Raw genomic sequence first — 9,691 nt, 5'->3', positions numbered from 1 at the left:
TGTATGATTACGTCATGCATCGATGTGGCTCCCGCTTATTAAATGACGTCATGTCGCGGTGTGCCGACAGGTTGTGATGACGCCATGTAGGCTGGTAGTAACAATAACTTCGATCTTGATTTGAAGCTTTCGTGAGTGCAGGAATTACTCTTTGGTTCTTTCTTTCTACGTGACTTTAGGTGTATAGAGTTTAGATAAGGGAATTCTTTTGGGATGGATGGTGGTGGGAGTCAGGTTTTAGGTAGGCATCCGTATGGGTGGCTTTCCTGTAGAAAGTGTCCCATTGAGCCATCTGGTCTATTTTCGATTAAAACATCCAAGAATGGTAACTTGCCATCCTTTTCCACCTCCATGGTGAATGTGATGGCTGGGTGTATGGAGTGGATGTGGTTGAAGAAATGGCCCAGAGCTGGTAGGCCATGTGGCCAGATGACGAACGTGTCATCTACGTATCTCTCCCACAAGGAAGGACGAAGGGTGGATGCCTGGATAGAATCTGTCAAATTTCTCCATGAAAACATTGGCTACAACTGGAGATAAGGGAGAACCCATTGGGATACCTTCAATTTGTTTGTAGAATGTTCCATTCCAAGTGAAGTAAGTGTTGGTGAGGCAGTGTCTCACCAGGGCCGGTACATCAGCATTCAGTCCTTGTAGGACCAAATCTTCAATTATTGCAATGGTGTCAGGCACAGTAACGTTGGTAAACAAAGATACCACATCAAAACTGACAAGCAAATCACCTGGAGATAGTGAGATGTCCTTAATTGAAGATATCAAGTGAGCTGAGTTGAGTACAGCTGAGGTGGTCTTACCAGTGAATGGTTGCAAGGTCTCAGACATAAATCGGGCCAGTTTGTAGGTGGGTGAGATAATGATGGAGATGATAGGATAGAGTGGTGTACCTTCTTTGTGGATTTTTGGTAAGCCATAAAATCTGGGTGGTCTAGCTGCAGAGGGTTTTAAGGAAAGCCGTTTGGTTGGTTCGATTAAAGATGTCGGATCAGTGATGATGTTGGTTTTCGTAACCAGGCGGTTGGTAGGATCTCTATTGATTTTGGTATAGCTGCCATTAAGTAGGTACTGAATTTTGTTATTGTATGTGGTTTGTCCACGATGACAGTGGCATCGCCCTTGTCGGCTGAGAGGATGACTATGTCATCTCTCTTTTTTAGTTGAGAAAGCTCAAGACGCTCATCCTTGCTGATGTGGCTAATAGGTGTCTTTGCATTTTTGAGGATTGCAGCGATTTCTAATCTTGCCACGTCTGCAGGAATGTGTCCCAAACCCTTAAGGACTACGTCGACCTGGGCAATGATGTCATCAACTGGGATGTGTTTAGGGGTGACTGCGAAATTCAACCCTTTAGCTAGAAACAATTTTAGGCTGTTGGAAATGACGATGGCTTTTTCTGAGCTCTCTCCGAGCTTACATTTACAAGCAAATTTCTTACATTGACATGCACAATACAATGGCCACCCCACAGCTTCGTTTGTCAAGATTTATCTGATCTTACATTTACATTCAAATTTTATCTCTAGCCCCGCCCACTGACCCTTGGGCTACACCCATCTCAAACCTTTATAACTCCCTGCCTTAGCAGCGCTTCCACCATATATTTTTTCCTGCCTCAGCAGCTCTCCCGCTATTTCTTTCACCTGATGACGATTTCTTGTATTGCGATCGAAACATCGTGATATTGTTATTTTATTTTATTATTTTTCTTTCTACGTGGATTTACCGAAAGACCCAAAGAATATTAATTCCTGCAGTCTCTAAAGCTTTAAGTCAAGATTGAGCAATATCGGCGAGATCAGAATCTCTATAGATACTGGAAGAATCTGATAAGCTAAAAAGCTCTTTTATCACAGATATTTAGAGCCAGACCATTCAAGGCCTTAAACGTGAGAAGCAGATGGCACGTGATGCCATGGCATCTACGTTTAGGAACACTCCCAACAGCCTGCTGCCTTCCCATATAGGGTCCATCCATTTAGTACGTACGCATGGAGGTAGGAGGGGGGTTACCTAAAATGCGTACACTTGCATATGGGGGGGGGGTCTACTGACAATGTACGTACACATAGGAAACGGGAAGCGGGGGGGTTAAGCCTCGATAATAATATGTCCACATTGGCCTTCAAATGAGCCACAGTTCAGTTTCTTCCGCTATCAGACAAAAACTACCGGGAGATGTGGGACTGTGGGAGAGGTGTCACTCGTATGCCACCGTACCCCTGACTGCAGCTATCACGCAGCTCAGCAGTGAGTCTGACAGTCTGGCGGCCTGCCCCATGGATAACACATCCTTCAATCTGGCCTCACTGCAGACTGCCGCTGGCTCAAGATTTTAGCTGCCGCAGGCCAGTGTCAAACGACACGAGCGCATTCACACGACTGAGTCTTCTGACAGAACAATCAAAAGCTGGACGATGATGATGACGTCAACGACGCTGTGGATCTTGAGACGGCGGCCCAGCAGACTGCAGCTCACGCTGCTGCGCTCCAGCCTGACATGGCGCGTGTTGACGAAACTCCTACAATACGTCACCTGTTCGACTGGGTTCAGTCGGCGTTTGAACCTAGCGGACACGAGACAAACTTTTAAAAGGTAATTCTAGATTTGAAGCTTTCGTGACTGCAAGGAATCATATTCTTAGGTTTTTTCGGTAAAGTCACGTAGGTAAAACATCAAAATTAATGCAAATAAAATAAAACAAAAATCACGACGTTTCGGAGGCAACACAAGTCTCCGTCATCAGGTGGGACCGTCACAGGTACGCAACTTAATTTCTATAATGCAGCCGGCGGTGGATTATCTGTTTGATTAAACACGTTAATATTATTCATCCTTCATCGTTTCTGTGTGGATTAAATATCGGCCGTTCTATAGGATTCGGGGGGGGGGATGGTTCAAGCGTACGTACGCAGGTGGGGGGGGGGTAAAAAGTCATCGTGCGTACAAGGAGGGGGGAAGGGGTCAAGTTTTGACAGATCTTTGCTTACGTACTCAATGGATGGCTCCATACTCTACGTCTCTCCACGTAACACGTATAGACTGGAAGGACATAGTTTACACATCCCATCAGCCAAACGGCCCTCTGCGAGTGCACAACGCCAGCGGCATTAGTTCAACACAAGTTTCGACATGCAGTGTCTCATCAGCAGTCAGGCTCGCTTGAAGCAATGCTGTTGCAATTCGTTTTTCAAACTATCGGCCCTGTGAAGGCCGGCGTCCACCCCCCACCCTCGCCAGGCAGGTGGGGCGTGACGTCCGCCCCGTCCACTCTCTCCACTCCCTCCTCCTCCACCGTGTTGGTCGGCTGCCGCCGGTTCCTCGCCGACCGGGTGATCGGCCCTCCTGCGCTAGCGCCCTCTCTGGGGACATAGCTACATTGCTGGCTCACCGCCGCACGTTGCCCGCGTACACCTCCACGAATGCTAATGCGGCAGTGCAAACGCGCGCGCCCCTGCAGGCGATTATATCCTAACACGCGCACACCACAGCTAACGCTAGCGTGGCCCTGCAGGCGATTATATCCTAACACGCGCACACCACAGCTAACGCTAGCGTGGCCCTGCAGGCGATTATATCAAGGCGCCCTCGTGCTGCGGCTCTGCCCTCACTCTCACTGCGCGTCCGCCCACGCAGCCGCTCCACACACAGATCGCAGCAGACACTGCACTGATGCTCTGTGTTAACGTTTATTCACGGCGCAAACCATGCACTGCCCGGAGGGAATATTGGGCGAGCAAAGCCGAGCCTACTGCTATCCAAGTCGCCAAACACTCACACGCCCTATCACGTACCTCGCAGCTGTACTCATGGCGTCGCACGGACGCTGTGAGAGTCGGAGGGAGGATGGCGAAAAAACCTTGCCCATCACTGCCTCGTAGCAGGACTCGCTGGCATCACACGGATGCTGCGAGCGGCTCGAGGAGGCAGGGTGGCAGGGGGGGGGGGTCTTGGCAACCAAGTTGTTGAAGATGAGATCTCCTGGACGTTTTTTGGCTCCCCTTTTTATGCCCCTTGACTTCAAACAAAATCTAGGATTACGTTATCCCGCCCGGCCAATTACAATCGTGCGCCTACCTGTGCTTTTCCGTTAGTTTTTCTTGCCTTACATGGAGCGTTGTGCCAGTTACTCGACCTATTATCTACGCACCTGGACTCATTAATTTCTGACTCAACTTGTTTAATCTGGAAGGGCGCCCGGCTGGCGAATACGCACCCTGCCAGTGTGCACTCGGTCTGTGGCGCCGCTTGTATCCCCTGACCTCATTCTCTGTTCTGCTCACTTAATATTTCACCCCAGCCCCCTCCCCGGTGTCATGCATGACTTATTGCAGCTGGCCCGGTGAACCTTTGTGTGCCCATACTATTTTAAGCCAATGTAGGGGCACCGCAATGTGACTTGTCCTGTGAGGGTCAGCCAATCTCCTGACACCGGGAAACCGTGGGACTTTCCCTCTAAGGACCCTTTGGACTAAAACCCATTGCGCCAGGCAATCCCCCGCTGGGACACTGCGTGTGTGCACTGCGTGTGTGTGTGTGCTCAGGGTGGGGCCAGGGGGGAGTCACGACGCTTGCGGAGTCGCTCCATGGCCATGGCACCACAGCCCTATATCTGAAACAGAGTTGTGTATCCTTGCCTATAAATCAATGGGGCAGGTCCCCAAGGATTGGTTTCCAGCGAGCCTGTTGACTCTGCTGATGAGACCCTCAATGTCGAGACGTGGTGTTGAGCTTTGCTTGGACTGCATAGCGGTCAACCCATACGGTTTACCCCGTATTCTTATACAGGGAAATTGAGTTTTCAGGTCCATACGGCATACAACCGTTTCAATATGGGCAAAAATCTGTCTATTTGTTTGTGTTTCTCCCTTGTGATTGGACTTTGTAGGATGAACGTTTAGATTTATAAGGGCACGAGGTGACCAATGAAGTCTGAATTGGTCTGTAATGAGGTGGGGCACTGATAAGGGGTTGACAGCTATGAGACTGAATCAATGCTGCTGAAATTAAACACTCCCAGAAGGCTGTGTGTCTGATGGTAAGTGTAAAAAACGCGCTTTTGTTTTTTTTTATAGAGAGAGAGGCAGAGCGATATGGGAAGGGGTTATATAATTTTAAGCGCGCCGTGGTGGCTTGATGTTAACTACCTCGCCTGTTACACATGAGGTCGTTGGTACGATCCCGACCATGACGCCTGCTGTATATTTGGAGTTTGCGGTGTCTCTCTCGCCATGGTCGCGTGGACTTTATTTTCTCTGGGCACTCCGGGTTTTCCCTCCACATTTAGTAATCAACAACAACACGCGTTTAGAGTGTTTGGCACCTATAAATGTCCACATGATAAGCTTAAAAACCAGGCTACAGTCTACATTATAGACTGCCAGTACACTCATCCAGCTTAATAACCATTGCTACGGTCTACATTAGACTGCCAGTACACTCACCAAACTTAATAACTAGGTTACAGTCTACATTATAGACTGCCAGTACACTCACTCCGATTTAGAACCAGGCTACAGTCTACTTTAGTGGTTTTGTTTTTTTATTATTTTCATTAAATTTTTATTCACTTTTTTTATTCTATCTCCGTGACTTTGCCGAAAGAACCAAATAATATGAAGCCCACTTCGTTGGGGCTGTCATTTGTGATGACCAGGTCATTTGTGATGGCCAGGTCATTTGTGATGGCCAGGTCTCTTCTGAGAAAAAAGCTACACAGCGGCACCTTGCCTGGTAAAATAAACAAACAGTTTGAGTTGAGAATTTAGTTCTACCGTATATTCTCCACAACGAAAATAATAACACAATCATTGTTTCACGGAGTAAAAGGCTGCTCCAATGCCCTAACTCAATTTTGTTAATCACGTAACGTAATCCCAACATCATTCTTGACTTAAAGCTTTCGTAACCGCAGGAATTCATATTGTTTGGGTCTATCGGCAAAGTCACGTAGATAGGTTCAAATTAATAAAATAAACAAAAAAACGACGACTTTTCGATCGCAACACAAGGGGTCGTCATCAGGCGGAGAGAAAAATTACATCACATTAAATCACATATTATCTTGCTGTGAGGTCATAACGCAAGTCACGATTGAATTCGGAAAAGCGTCACGTCATAGGCGTCGTTTATCTCGCGCACACGCCGGCGACGACGTCACGAATCACTGGGCGAACCGCCGACATCGCGTCATTACGCAAGAGCGCGGCAGCGTGACGTCGGCACGTTCGTGTGTGACGTCATGGCGCGCGCCGACTCCTCAGGGCGTGGGCTGGGGGGAGAGATAACGGAGAGGGGGGAGAGAGGGGGAGAGTGAAGGACGGCCAAGGGAGATAAAAGGGAGAGTGAAGAGAGATGGAGAGAGCGAGGAGGAAGGAAAGGGAGAGGGAGCAAGGACAGGGAGAGGAGGGAGAGGAGGGAGCGTGGGAAGGGGGGAGGGAGCGTGGGAAGGGGGGAGGGAGAAAAAAATAACGAAATGATGAACGACGCAAAGTGCCGACTACACCGAGCATCTTCTTGTTTCCTCTGATCGTAAAAAATTAAAATAAAGGAGAGAGAAAGAGACGAGAGATAGGAGGGGAGAGGAAGGAGAGGGAGAGGCAGGAGGGGGGAGAAAAGGAGATTTAAAGGAGAGGAAAGTGAGAATATGTGGGGAGAATTCAGCAAAAAGAGAGACGGGAGAGAGATACGAGAGGGGGGAACGAGACAGATAGAAGACAGCCAGACGTGACGTGAGAGGGAAGAGACAAGTGCTGCATCTGCACTTTGTCGTAAACATTTTTTATATTAATAATATTACAAATATTACATAGAAAACATAGGGGGAACATAGACATGAAGTAGGGAGAGAGGGGGTAGAGAGAGAGGGGGGGGGGGTAGAGGGGGTAGAGAGAGAGAGAGGGTAGAGATAGGGGGTAGAGAGAGGGGGTAGAGATAGGGGGTAGAGAGAGGGGGGTAGAGAGAGAGGGGGGGGGGTAGAGAGAGGGAGTAAAGAGAGGGAGTAGAGAGGGGGGGGGTAGAGAGGGGGTAGAGAGCAGAGTGTGAAATATTTTGTTAAATATTTCATTAAAAAAGGGGGGGGGGGGACATAACGCAAAGCATTGAAAAAAACTAAAAAACGAAATGATGAACGAAGCAAAGTGTCGACTCCACTGAGCATCTTCTTGTTTCCTCTGATCTTAAAAAACAGAGAGAGGGAAGAGAGAGCGCGGTACGGGAGAGCAAAGAATAGCGAATAGAGGGAGAGCGCAGGGGAGGGGTGGGGCGGGAGAGGGGTGGGGGTAGAGCGAAGGGAGAGATAAGGAGAGTGAAGGGAGAGATAAGGAGAGTGAAGGGAGAGCGGCTGGAGGCGCCGGAGATCGCGATGTGACCACGCAGCGGAGAGAATCACCTTGGCTACAGGTGAGAGAGACACGGGGGAGAGAGACACGGAGAGAGGGACACGGGGAGAGAGGGACACGGGGAGAGAGGGACACGGGGGGAGAGAGAGACACGGGGATATAGAGACACGGGGGGAGAGAGACACGGGTGGAGAGAGACACGGGGAGAGAGACACACTGGGAGAGAGAGACACTGGGAGAGGGACACGGGGAGAGAGAGGGACACGGGGAGAGAGAGGGACACGGGGAGAGAGAGGGACACGGGGAGAGAGAGGGACACGGGGAGAGAGGGACACGGGGAGAGAGAGGGACACGGGGATATAGATACACGGGGGGAGAGACACACGGGTGGAGAGAGACACTGGGAGAGAGACACACTGGGAGAGGGACACGGGGGGAGAGGGACACGGGGGGAGAGGGACACGGGGGGAGAGGGACACGGGGGGAGAGAGAGACACGGGGATAGAGAGACAAGGGGAGAGATACACGAGGATATAGACACACGGGGAGAGAGATACAGGTGGAGATAGACACTGGGAGAGAGACACTGGGAGAGAGAGACACGGGGAGAGAGATACTGGGAGAGAGAGACACGAGAAGAGAGATACTGAGAGAGACAAGAGAGACACGGGAGAGGTGGTGATGAATATGATGGTGGTGATGATGATGGAGGTATTTCCTGCATTGTGGACACGTGTATGTGGTTAACGTTAGAATGTTTCTAGAACCAGCAAAGATGCCGTTGCAGGTGATATCAATGACCATTTAGTGGTGATGGTGGTGGTGACAATGATTGGGTTAATGATGATTATGGTGGTGGCGATGATGATGGTGAGGATAGTCTTTGATAGCGCAGAAACATCCTGTTTCATTCACATAATCGCCACCACCACCACCACCACAGTCACCAACGACATCATCATCACGACCATCACTCCCATCATCACCATCATCATCACTCCCATCATCACCATCAATCTCGATGGTTAAGGAGGCAGGGTCACGGCCAGCGAGCACGCGGCACCCTCCGTGGTGGTGATGGTGGTGATGTGACAACGTCAGCTCCTGATGGGCACGATACAGCCACCGATTATGAGGATGGGGATGCTGCTGCTGATGATGATGCGAGCACCTCCGATTAACACGGTTGGCTACGCACGGTGCGAAAGAAGTTCAACATCGTGATGATGTTGATACTGACGCGAGTAACAATGACGATCCTGCTGCTGCTGCTCGTGACGATGGCAAACCTCTCAGCCCCTCATCAGTGCCCCACCTTATCACAGACCAATTCAGACCTTGCTGGTCACCGCGTGCCCATTATAAATCTCAACGTTCATCCTACAGAGTCCCATCACAAGAAGAGAAACACAAACAAATAGACACATTTGATTATTTTTGCCCGTATTGAAACGGCTGTACGACGTATGGACCTGAAAACTCAATTTCCCTGTACAAGAATACGGGGTAAACCGTACGGGTTGACAGCGATATGATGGTGCTGATGTTGCTGCAAGCGATGATGCTACTGTGGGTCATGATGTGCTGTTGCTGGTCGTGATGTTCTTACTGCTGCTGTTGCTGCAAGTGATGGCGGTGATGTTGATATACGGTGCTTTTTCTGGAAGACTTTGCTGTTTTTTCCTGGATTTTTCTGTTGCGCGTAGTCACTTTAAGATTATATTCTTATGTTTTTTCGGTAAAGTCACGTAGGTAAAACATCAAAATTAATTAAAATAAAATAAAATAAAAACAAAAATCACGACGTTTCGGAGGCAACACAAGTTTCCGTCATCAGGTGGGACCGTCACAGCCGAATTAGCTGCATCACTTTAAGATGTTTCTTGTTCATGTTTTTGTTTGTTGCGGTTGCACCCGATTCAAGAGCCGCATGGCTCACAGGGCTATACCTAATAAATGAACTGAACTGAATGTGGGTGCAGATGCTAATGACGATGCTATCCTTGCTGTTCCTCGTAATGCTGCGCGTGATGATGATGATGCTAGTGATGATGATGATAATAATCATGCTGCTGTTGCTAGTGCTGCTGCGAGCGATGATGATGCAGTTGCTGATGCTAGATATGATTGCGATGCTTCTGTTGCTAGTATGGTGATGATGATGTACATGCGTGCGATGGCGCTCCTGCAAGTGTGGGTGATGAGGATGATGTCGGTGATGATGCTTGTGATGATGATGCTGCTGGCGGTGTTGGTTTATAGACCGTATTTAACCAGGAGGTGACATGCACCTACCGAGACGCACTAAGCAGCAGCAGCAGCGTCTATCGCCTCT

At 49.1% G+C, this 9,691-nt stretch overlaps 1 protein-coding gene across 1 annotated transcript in view; it reads left to right on the top strand.

Annotated features, from left to right (window-relative positions):
- The first annotated feature begins 7,279 nt into the window (after window positions 1-7,279).
- The window catches only part of LOC144945150 (PEX5-related protein-like), a 46,226-nt gene continuing 43,814 nt past the window's right edge, over window positions 7,280-9,691 (top strand). Inside the window, exon 1 of the mRNA XM_078873435.1 lies at window positions 7,280-7,417. The gene's annotated coding sequence lies outside the window, so the exon portion shown is untranslated. The remainder of the gene's footprint in view (window positions 7,418-9,691) is intronic.

The sequence above is a fragment of the Lampetra fluviatilis genome, chromosome 36, assembly GCF_964198595.1.
Source record: "Lampetra fluviatilis chromosome 36, kcLamFluv1.1, whole genome shotgun sequence".
In the NCBI taxonomy this organism is placed as follows: domain Eukaryota; kingdom Metazoa; phylum Chordata; class Hyperoartia; order Petromyzontiformes; family Petromyzontidae; genus Lampetra; species Lampetra fluviatilis.
This window is presented reverse-complemented; position numbering and strand designations above follow the sequence as displayed.